The sequence below is a fragment of the Gouania willdenowi genome, chromosome 21, assembly GCF_900634775.1.
Source record: "Gouania willdenowi chromosome 21, fGouWil2.1, whole genome shotgun sequence".
Lineage (NCBI taxonomy): Eukaryota > Metazoa > Chordata > Actinopteri > Blenniiformes > Gobiesocidae > Gouania > Gouania willdenowi.
In genome coordinates, this window is record NC_041064.1 from 24,903,682 (window position 1) to 24,914,384 (window position 10,703).

Below are 10,703 nucleotides of genomic sequence, written 5' to 3' on the forward strand. Positions count from 1 at the left end.
TGTTCCTGTTGTTACTCCTCTTCACAGTCTTTTTCTTCCGTATTTCCTCGGGCTTTCTTTTCCAGTCGTTGTTTACGTTCCTCCAACTCTCCAAAATGAAGAGTTGACTTGAGATCTGTACGCATGTAGAAATGTACTCCTCGTTTTCTCCTTAAATCCTTTCAGATTAATGGACTGTTGTGTCTCTTCGTCAAGACTGTTCCAGAGGTTCATGGCTCTATGCACAGTACTATGTTTGCCAACGTTTGATATGACCCTGTTTGGTCTAAACACATTATTATGTCTGAATTCATAGGGATTTTGATTGTATGTGAAACGTTTTTGTATTCGATGTGGTAGTTTTTTTAATGCAGCCCTAAATGCGTGTATTTGTGTGTTGTAGTGTATTATTTCTTGCAGTTTTAGGTATTTTGCCTTCTCAAATAAATCGTTTGTGTGTGTGTTGTGTGGTACTTTATGTAAAATTCTTATAGCTTTTTTTTGTTGTTTAAATAGTGGTTCAGGATACGTTTTATAGTTATTACCCCATATTTCGGAGCAGTAATTTAAGTGCGATGCTATGAGTGAAGAATAGATTGTTTTAAGTCATTTGGTATGTAGGATTTGTTGAAGCTTCCATAGGATGTAACTGCTTTTGGCAACTTTGTTTTTAACTATTTGTATATGTTTTTTCCAGGTCAGCTTGTCGTCCATCCACACTCCTAGTACCCTATATTCTTTTACTTGTTCTATTATTTCCATGTTTAGTTTCAGTCTTATATCTACCGTTTTATTTCTCTTTCCGAAATTAATGAATTTTGTTTTACTGACGTTTAGGGCTAATTTGTTTACATCTAACCAAGTTTGAATTTTTAATAGTTCTTCATTTGTTGACTCTATTAGAGTTTTAATGTCTTTGCCTGTGCATAGAATGGTTGTGTCATCTGCAAACAACGTTAGTTTGAGGCAATTTGAGACTTTGAAAATGTCGTTTATGTATAGAATGAACAGTTTTGGCCCTAAAATTGAACCCTGTGGAACACCACATTGTATAGTTTGGCATTTTGATATGTGTTCTTCAAAGTCAACATATTGTCTCCTATTTGTCATTGAGCTTTTAATCCATTTTAAGGCGTTGTACTTTATTCCGTAATTTTGAAGTTTTTGTTCAAGAATATCGTGATTAATTGTGTCAAAGGCTTTTTTTAGGTCCAGAAAAATTCCGAATACAAATAGTTTTTTTTCTAATGCTTCTCTTATATTCTCCGTGATGTCAATTATTGCCATTGCTGTTGAACGTCCTTTTCTAAATCCGTATTGTCCTTCATGTAGTATATTATTATCTTCTATAAATTTGTCGAGTCTGTTCATTAACAGTTTTTCCAGAATTTTTGATAATTGTGGTAATATTGATATAGGTCGATAATTAGTGAAATTCCATTTTTCTCCACCCTTGTAAATCGGTCTGATTTTTGCAATTTTCATCTTTTCTGGGAAAACACCATTCTTGAATGAGAGATTACTTATATGTGTTAATGGCGGGGTTATTTCAGCTGTTATGGTTTTTATTAGACTCATAGTTAGATTATTAATGTCTCTGGATTTTTTTGAGGTACAGGTAGTGATTATTCTGTCCACCTCTGCTTCTGTTACTTCTTCAAGTACAAGGTACTTATCAATGTCTTTCTTCTCATTGTCAAAATGGTTCCATTTAAGTGTTGGGTGTTTATTTATTCCTTTCTCTGTGTTTTTTCCAGTATTTATGAAAAAACTGTTGAGTTCTTGTGCTATTATGTTTTTATTGTATTCTTTTGCATTGTTTATTATAAAATGGTCTGCATTTTAATGTTTTTTCTGTTATATATTTTTTATATAATATGTTTTTCTTTTTGCATACGTTGGCTATTTTCTTATTAATCCATGGTACATTGTTTATTTTACTTTTGGTTGTTATTTGTTTCAAAGGGCAGCATTTATCGTATATTGTCGTTATTGTGTCTGTAAATGTGTCATACGCTGTATCTACATCTCCTTCATTGAAAACACTCTCCCACGTCTCGCTTTTTATCTGTTGTTTAAAGTTTTCTAGTTGTTTTTCTCCTTCCAGTCTCCTGTATGTCTGTGTGTTATGATTTTCACGGTTCTTCTTCTCTTTTGTGTTTAGTATCATAAATATTGGTAAATGATCTGAAATGTCATTTATTAATATACCACTCTTTACATCTGTGTTTTGTATGTTTGTGAAGATGTTATCTATCAGTGTTGAGCTGTGTTTATTAATTCTGGTTGGTTGCGTTATGAGAGGTTTTAATCCATTTGTGTACATGCAATTGGCAAAGTCTTCAATGTGTGTATTTTTTAAAGGATTTAAAATGTTTATATTGAAGTCTCCATTTTAGTTAGTTTCTCATTAAATATGTCTATTTTACAGTCAGGTGCACGATATAAACAACAGATTATTATCTTACGTCCCTCTGGACTTGTAATTTTCACTGTTATACATTCCATTACTTCTTCCACAGTTAAACTCAAAGACTCTATAATCTCCATCTCAATATTTTCTTTTATGAATAGTGCTACCCCTCCTCCTGGCTTATGTAATCTGTTCTTATAGACAAATTTATATCCTTTTATCATAAAATCCATGCCTTTTTTTTCTGTCATCCAAGTTTCTGATAGTGCTATTATATCAAATCTATACAAAGTAGAGATGTAATCCTTAATGTCTTCAAAATTTGCATACATACTGCGACAATTACAGTGAACAAGTGACAGACCTTTTTCCTTCTTATTTTCCATTTTGAAGTCATTCTCTGTGTAGTAATGGCTGTTCGTGTATTGTTTCCAATGTGAAAAGTTGTTTGGGTCCACTTCGTCTACTTGATTAATCTCCCGTTGTTGATGTTGATGATGTTGTGGATGATTTTTAGTGGTTCTGTCCATATCCATGATTTTTATCAGTGTTCTTGGCTTTTAGGTACCTCATTCGTATTTTTCCAGGTCTTCCATCCTTTGGAGTAGAACGGGTTTTCCATTTTCTCCTCCTGGAGGTGTGATGTAAATCCTGCAGCCTCTGGTCCAGTTTTTCACAATTTTCCCTCCTTTCTTCAGTTGGCGTGCTTTCCATGCGATACTTGCATTCTGCTTCGTCAAGTTCTCGTTCATAAACACCATCGTTCCCACCAGTTTTCTTCCTTGTCTCATTATTTCAGCTTTATATTTCACGTTGGTAAATGTAATTTTCACATCTCTGGTGTCTTTGCGTTTTGGCAGCAGCTGGTAGTAGTTGATGTTGTCTGGGTTCACTTCAATACCTTTCGAGTCCAGGTAATCAATCACCTGTTCTTCAATCGATTTTTCGTCTTCGATGGTCGGATCCTCTGTTTGTCTTGTTGCACTGGCGTAGCTCCTTGGCCTTATCTTTAGGCCCGTGATGATGACATCCTTTTCTCTTTCTTTTCTTTCCAGATCTTCAACCCTCGCATCCAGCATTTTTATCTTTTCAGCATTCTTTGCATTTTCTTCTTTCAGTACCTTGACATCATTCTCCAGTATTTTCAATGATTTCTCCAGGGCATTCGTCATGTTCTCCATCTTCATCTCCATCTTCGTAGATAGTTCCTGTCCTAAGGACGTGAAATCCTGTCTCATGTCCTTAATCATTTCTTTAAGCTCTTCTTTGAGGAGCTTAAAGTTCTCTTCCATTTTTGTTGGCATGTTCTGGGCCCAGTTTTCTGGGCCCAGAATACAAAGATCTTATGTATCTTTGATTTTCAAAAAGTTTTATTTCCCCCCATTGTATTTATTATTATTATTATTATTATTATTATTATTATTATTATTATTATTATTATTATTATTATTATTATTATTATTATTATTATTATTATTAACGTCCTCGGGTTAGGTGCTTGGGTGGTGGGGGGACCTCATTGGCTCTGTGTTAGCCTCCTCCTGCTAGATGTCGAAACCATCATTGATCCCTCTTCCTTTTATTTATAATTTTTTTTATTTTTATTATTATTAATGAATGAATGAATGTGTAAGTCGTGTTAGTTATACCTCCCCCCCAAAAAAAGAAATAAACAAATCATCTAAAAATTACCAGCCGCCCCTTAAATTGTAGCAAAAGTATGTCAAAAACACAATATTCAATAAACTATTAAAACATAGTAGAACAGATTTATAAAATACAATTAATGGATATCGAGTCATTAGGTTAGTGCAGTTTTTTCAACCTTGGGGTCAGGACCCCATGTGGGGTCAGCCTGGAATTATAATGGGGTTTAAATGTCTAGTAATTAAAAAAATAAAATAAAATTTAAAAAAAAGTAGATGAAAACTTTTTTTTTAATTATCGTTTTTCAAATACACATCACAGACAATAAATATCAAATAACTGTATCCTATACGTAAACATTCTCAAACATATCAATCTAGTTCAAATAAAATACAGTATATAAATACATAATCCTGGCTACTCTGTATTAATAACACACTTTATTAAACATGATCAGAAACTAATTCTAGAAAAAAATGTCCCAGGGGTCGCTGGACATTTGTGATATTAAAATGGGGTCACGACCCAGAAACTTCTGGGTTAATGTAAAGATAAAAATAAAGTTTATATAATAATACTAGTTTAGTTTCCAGGTGAAATAAAAGTGTACATATTAAAAGTTACAGGGGGGGCCCAACAAGATGGTTTGTACCCAAAATCCAAAATGTGGTGCTACGCCCCTGCCTTTGCCCCACATATTAGTCTATTATTAACTTGTTGTTGGCTCCTCCCCTCACCCTCTAATAGCACAATATTATAATTATTATAATATCACACACACTTACTATATTATAATGTCTATGACTTGTAAAGACAAAAAAATAAAAACATATATCCATATAGACACACATGTACATCCGTACATACATATATACATACATACATGTACATATGTATATATACATACATGCATGGACAGAATATCTATAAATACATAAATGTATCTCTCTCTCACACAGACTCAAACCTTTTCTCTGCAGAGTTTGTTCCTGGAGGTCTGCTGTCCTTCCTGTTTCAGATGTTGGTCAGTTCTTCATCAGTGTGTTTGTGTGTGTCTGCTCTGTGACTGTGTGTGTGTGTGTGTGTGTCTGCTCTATGACTGTGTGTGTGTGTGTGTGTGCTCTATGACTGTGTGACTGTGTGTGTGTGTGTCTGCTCTGTGACTGTGTGTGTGTGTGTGTGTGTGTGTCTGCTCTGTGACTGTGTGTGTGTGTGTGTCTGCTCTGTGACTGTGTGTGTGTGTGTGTGTGTGTGTGTGTGTGTGTGTGTGTGTGTGTGTGTGTGTGTGTGTGTGTGTGTGTGTGTGTGTGAGGTATGAAACATATGAAACCAGTTTACCCTCATTCTGCTGTGATGCATCACCAGTTACTGTAATTAAATACACCAACAGCTAAACCTGTCTTTGTTCCAGAGCCTTTTCAGATTTGAATGTAGTCCTAGTAATAATAATCATATTAAAAACACACTTCAGATCAGGCTTTACACCACCAGGATGTTTGGTACAATCACGCTTACATGTTTTTCTCAGTTGTTAAACATAAATACTGCTATTTGAGACACAATGATCACAACATGTAACTCATGCACCCCTCTACTATGCTCACTGACTGATCACATGACCAAACACCTGTCACAAAGGTTTATAATTATCAATCAGAGCTTCAGCATAAAAGGACAACAGGTGATTGTTTATGTTTTGGACCAATGGATGCCAACCTTAGCAACAGAGGCGGAGCCAGAGGAGTGAAAGGAAGAGGAGGAGGAAGAGGAAAGCAAAGGACTGTAATCTCTGATGAGATCTGAACCGCTTTGGTTGATCATGTGATCAATCATGGTGTTACAATGAGAGAAGTCCCCACATTGTTCACACACTCAACTTTGAATGAAAAAAAAAAAAAACATCCTTTACGCTGGAAAATATGGAAATAATTGCTTTGTGAACGAGCTTCAAACAATTTAAGTTGTGCACAAATTAACATGATTTTGCCAAATTAAATTGATTTCATGATTCCACATTTCTTAATGCAGTCCAAGTATGATCTATACCATGAGCTAGTGTCTATATAGACAAGAGAAAGGTCATCCCACAGGGTCATATCTCATCACCATATATGGAATCACCTTGCTCTAGAAATAGATGAGAAAAAGACAACCTATCAATCAGTGAAACAGGGAGCTTGTTGTTTGACCCCCAAGTTTAAATATATCTCAGTGGTACACTGACTCAAAAATGAAGGCCTCTAAGCTCTTTGCTGTGATGTATAAGAAACAGTTCATCTTTGTTCAAAAGAGTAAAAACCTTTTAATATCAAGATGTTAAATACTTTGATACACTTCTAGAGAGTTAGCTGTTAGCAGCTAGCAGAGCGTTAGCTGTTAGCAGCTAGCAGAGCATTAGCTGTTAGCAGCTAGCACTAAACAGAAACAAATAAAATAAATAACTAGCTTAACAAAAAGACACTGATCGCATGGCAACAGTGGTCTATTAATTTATTTCATTGTAGTTTAACGTCATTTTAAGATAACTGTGTATTTTAATGCAAATGTAAATAGTGACATCACAGTTGATGTGTGTTCATTACTGATATTTTATTATTTAATATAAATCTGTAGGTTTTGGATGTTTTCACAAAATGTGAACGTCAATAGTAAAATATTTTAGTATTAATAATGATAATTGATGAGCTAAATTATCACTAGAGCCACTTTAAATGTTTCTATTTTGTATCAAAGTTACAGTTTGTACTAAAGTGTTCAAGCTGCAGCTGTTTAAGTTCAATTATTGTTGTTTTTATTTTGGTTAAAGTTATTAGTGCAATGCCTTTAATCTAATAATATTAATAATATGTATTTTTAACCTGTTACTAAGATCTTTATTTAAATTAACTTGTTTGTGTTCTTTTGTGTGTGTGTGTGTGTGTGTGTGTGTGTGTGTCTGTGTGTGTGTGTGTGTGTGTGTGTGTGTGTGTGTGTGTGTGTGTGTGTGTGTGCTGGGAATCTAACACACCTTCATTACTTCACTGGATAAAATATGTAGAACCAGTCCAACCTGAAGCTGCTCCCACACACACACACACACACACACACACACACACACACACACACACACACACACACACACACACACACACACACACACACACACACACACACACACACACACACACACAGGTGTGTCTTCAGATTTATACATGTACGTAGGTGTACCATGGGCACTATTCGTTTGGGAGCCACTGCGTTACACTACACGTAGCTAGAGATTTATACGTTATTACGGGTAGAATTCAACATATGTGTCAGTTTGTTTCACTTTCTAGGGTTGGAGTCAATTACATTTTTCAATTACATTTACGTCTTCAATTATCCATGTTTGATTACGACTGAATTACAATTACAGTGACCACCATTTTTTCCATTTTCAATTATTATTGTCCCCTGAAAGTCAATTACAATTATATTCTCAATTACTAAGTTCAAATTCAATTAATACCAATTACAATAATAAATACAACTTATTTCCTTACTGTGTAAATGACAATAAACACTGTGAATCTAGAAATGGATGCTCTAAAAGACCAGATTTGGCCCCCAGGCCTTGAGTTTGACACCTGTGCTTTACAGTAACAGACCACCAGGACGTCATATAGTTGGCCAAAGGAAACGTCCCGGGGCAGCGTGGGATAAATATCACATTGTGTGCCAACATAAGTCCTACTGCACCATCATACCAAACTGGGTCCCTATAATGCACATAACACATAATCACATTTCTAGATGGACTTCATGATGCAGTGGTACAGGATAGACCAGAGCAGTCCAGGTTTGCTGGGCGACCGTGGCTCAGTGGGTCGTCTTCTGATCGAGAGGTTGGGGGTTCGATCCCAGTACCTGACTATGTGTCGAAGTGTCCTTGGGCAAGACACTGAACCCTAAGTTGCTCCCAGTGGTCGACTAGTGCCTTGCATGGCAGTCCTGTCTCATTGGTGTGTGAATGTGAGAGTGATTGGGTGAATGAGCTGATATGTAAAGCGCTTTGAGACTGTTTCAGTGTGGTGATAAGGCGCTATATAAAATCAAGTCCATTTACCATTTACCATTTGTTGTCTGGGATCATGTTGGTTTCCATCAGGCTGCTCTGGTCCACAACTGGTTCACCAACCATCATCCATTAAAAGTTGTGTATTTGCCCCTGACTCAGCATTTCTGAATCCTACAGAGGACTAGGCTTGGAGATGGTGTGTATATGACCACCAACCACATGCCCGTATGTCTCTTCTGCAAACACTGGAACAGGTCTGGGGGGACATTGATGTGAGGTCAAGGGGAGATCCTGTGGTCAGACCCCAACAGACGGATGGATCCATAAGCACACATTATTGTGTTTTTCTATGTTTACACTATATTGTTTTATTTCTGCTTTAGCTGAATTTACTGAACTGTAAAATACATTACTGTAATAATTTAGAATTGATTATTTCATTTTTTAGTTGAACAGTGAAAACTAAAGACTGCAGTGTTTTCTATAAAGTAGTGTGTTGCTGCTCATTTGAAAGTGTATTTATATGATAGAAGTGTGTATTAATTTATTATTACAGTGATATTTAGACAAAGGATTGTTAGGTTATGATAGCAGAGTTTATATTTGACATAGATGTGAATGCTTTATTTCACAGTGTTGTGTCTTATTTGCTGTGTTTAGAGTTTTGACTCAATCAACAATGTTTTACAGTTCACGTTCAATCAATAGATAGAAATAGAATAGAATCAACGTAATAGCAGAGGCCCCTCCCACCAACATTCCAGTACACTTTAAAGAGTGTTAATGTCTATGGTCATATTTCAGGTCAGAAGGTGAAATGATTCCATTACAAACTTTGATCAGTTCATTCAGATGGTCTTCATATGGTGGAGAACAGTGGTCTGGTGTGCTAATAATTGTGTGCTAAAAATCGTGTGCTAATAATCGTGTGCTAATAGACGCGTGCTAATTATCGTGTGATAATAATTGTGTGCTAATAATCATGTGCTAATAATTGTGTGCTAATAATCATGTGCTATCAATCATGTGCTAATAAATGTGTGCTAATAATTGTGTGCTAATAATCATGTGCTATTAATTGTTTGCTAATAATCGTGTGCTAATAATCGTGTGCTAATAATCGTGTGCTAATAAACGTGTGCTAATAATTGTGTAGCATGCCACACTCAGTGGTTCCCAAACTTTTCACAGTCCCGTAACCCCTACTCATGCACACTTAAAAACATAATGGAATGCAGTGTTTTTCAACCTTGGGGTCATGACCCCGTGTAGGGTCGCCTGGAATTCAAATGAGGTCCCCAAAAATCATAATTTATAATAATAGAAAATAAACTGATAAATAAATGTATTCTTAAATTATTTTTCAAATGATAACACCACACAAAACAATGTTAAACAACTATATTCTATACTTTCACTTTCTAGAATAGAAATATAGTTCAAATAAAACAAGTGTAAAAAATTGTGTAAACAGTATAAAGATAGCTGAGCTGGTGCATCTCATCAAAAGCTAATTCTAGAAAAAAAAGGTCTCTGGAGAAGCTAAAAATGTGTAATATTAAAAATGAAGTCAAGACACATAAAGAGTTGTGAACTAGTTATGTAATGTCATATACAGTGTAGCCCTACAGTGACATGTGTCTCTGAATCTGACCTATCCTGTTAAGGAATAATATATAATTATATAAGAAGAATAACTACAATATCATAAAAGAAAATGAAATTGAGGATGCAGGTGCTGGCATTAACATTGGCTAGCATTAGCAATATGCTAGCAATATCATTGGCCTAATTGAATTGAAAACACTTACAAGATGTATATGAGGTGTTTCATACATGATTAATTAAAAACACTATGTATTCTTATAATAGCATTATTAGGATATATTTTATGTAGTCTTATTTTGAAGGGACACTGCATAGAGACATGAAGCTGATAAAAGACAGATGTTCTCCACCAGATTATAGCTAAACAGCTAGTTTCCATCTGTATAAAACATACAATAACATACAATCAATGACAATAGTAAAATGTACAAGAACAATGAGTTAAGAACAGTCAGAACATGCACTCTCACATGCACACACATGAACAGCATCACACCTGTACATGACATTCACACCTGTCATTTACAGCAACACACCTGGACAAACACATCCTCTCATTTATTATTGATACACTAACACTAACCATCAGTTCAATACACAAAATACATTTCATCAAATCCACATGAATGTGCTGTTGGTAAGTTGTAAGTCATGTGGTTCAAACATAGTGTCCACCTCAGTGTCCGTGTGAGCAGCTTTGATTGTTCCACAGACACTTTTGAAGTTCTACAGTGAACAGAAAACACTCACTTTGACTTTTCAGGTGTGTTGTGAGCTCGTTCCATTCCTTCATTGCTTTCTATGAGAAGGATGATGGTTATGGCTATGGTACACTGCCCCCTGGTGGAGGCTCGTGTGCTTCTAGTTGTCACAGCAGAAGTCAACTGTACAAAGTTCTTAGGAGGTGCTGGTGCACAGTTATGTACATTCTATGGGCCAATCGTATTGATGCAAATCTTTGAATGTTGTCAAAATGTAACAGTGAATATTTCTGAAGGACTAAACAGTGATGGTGTT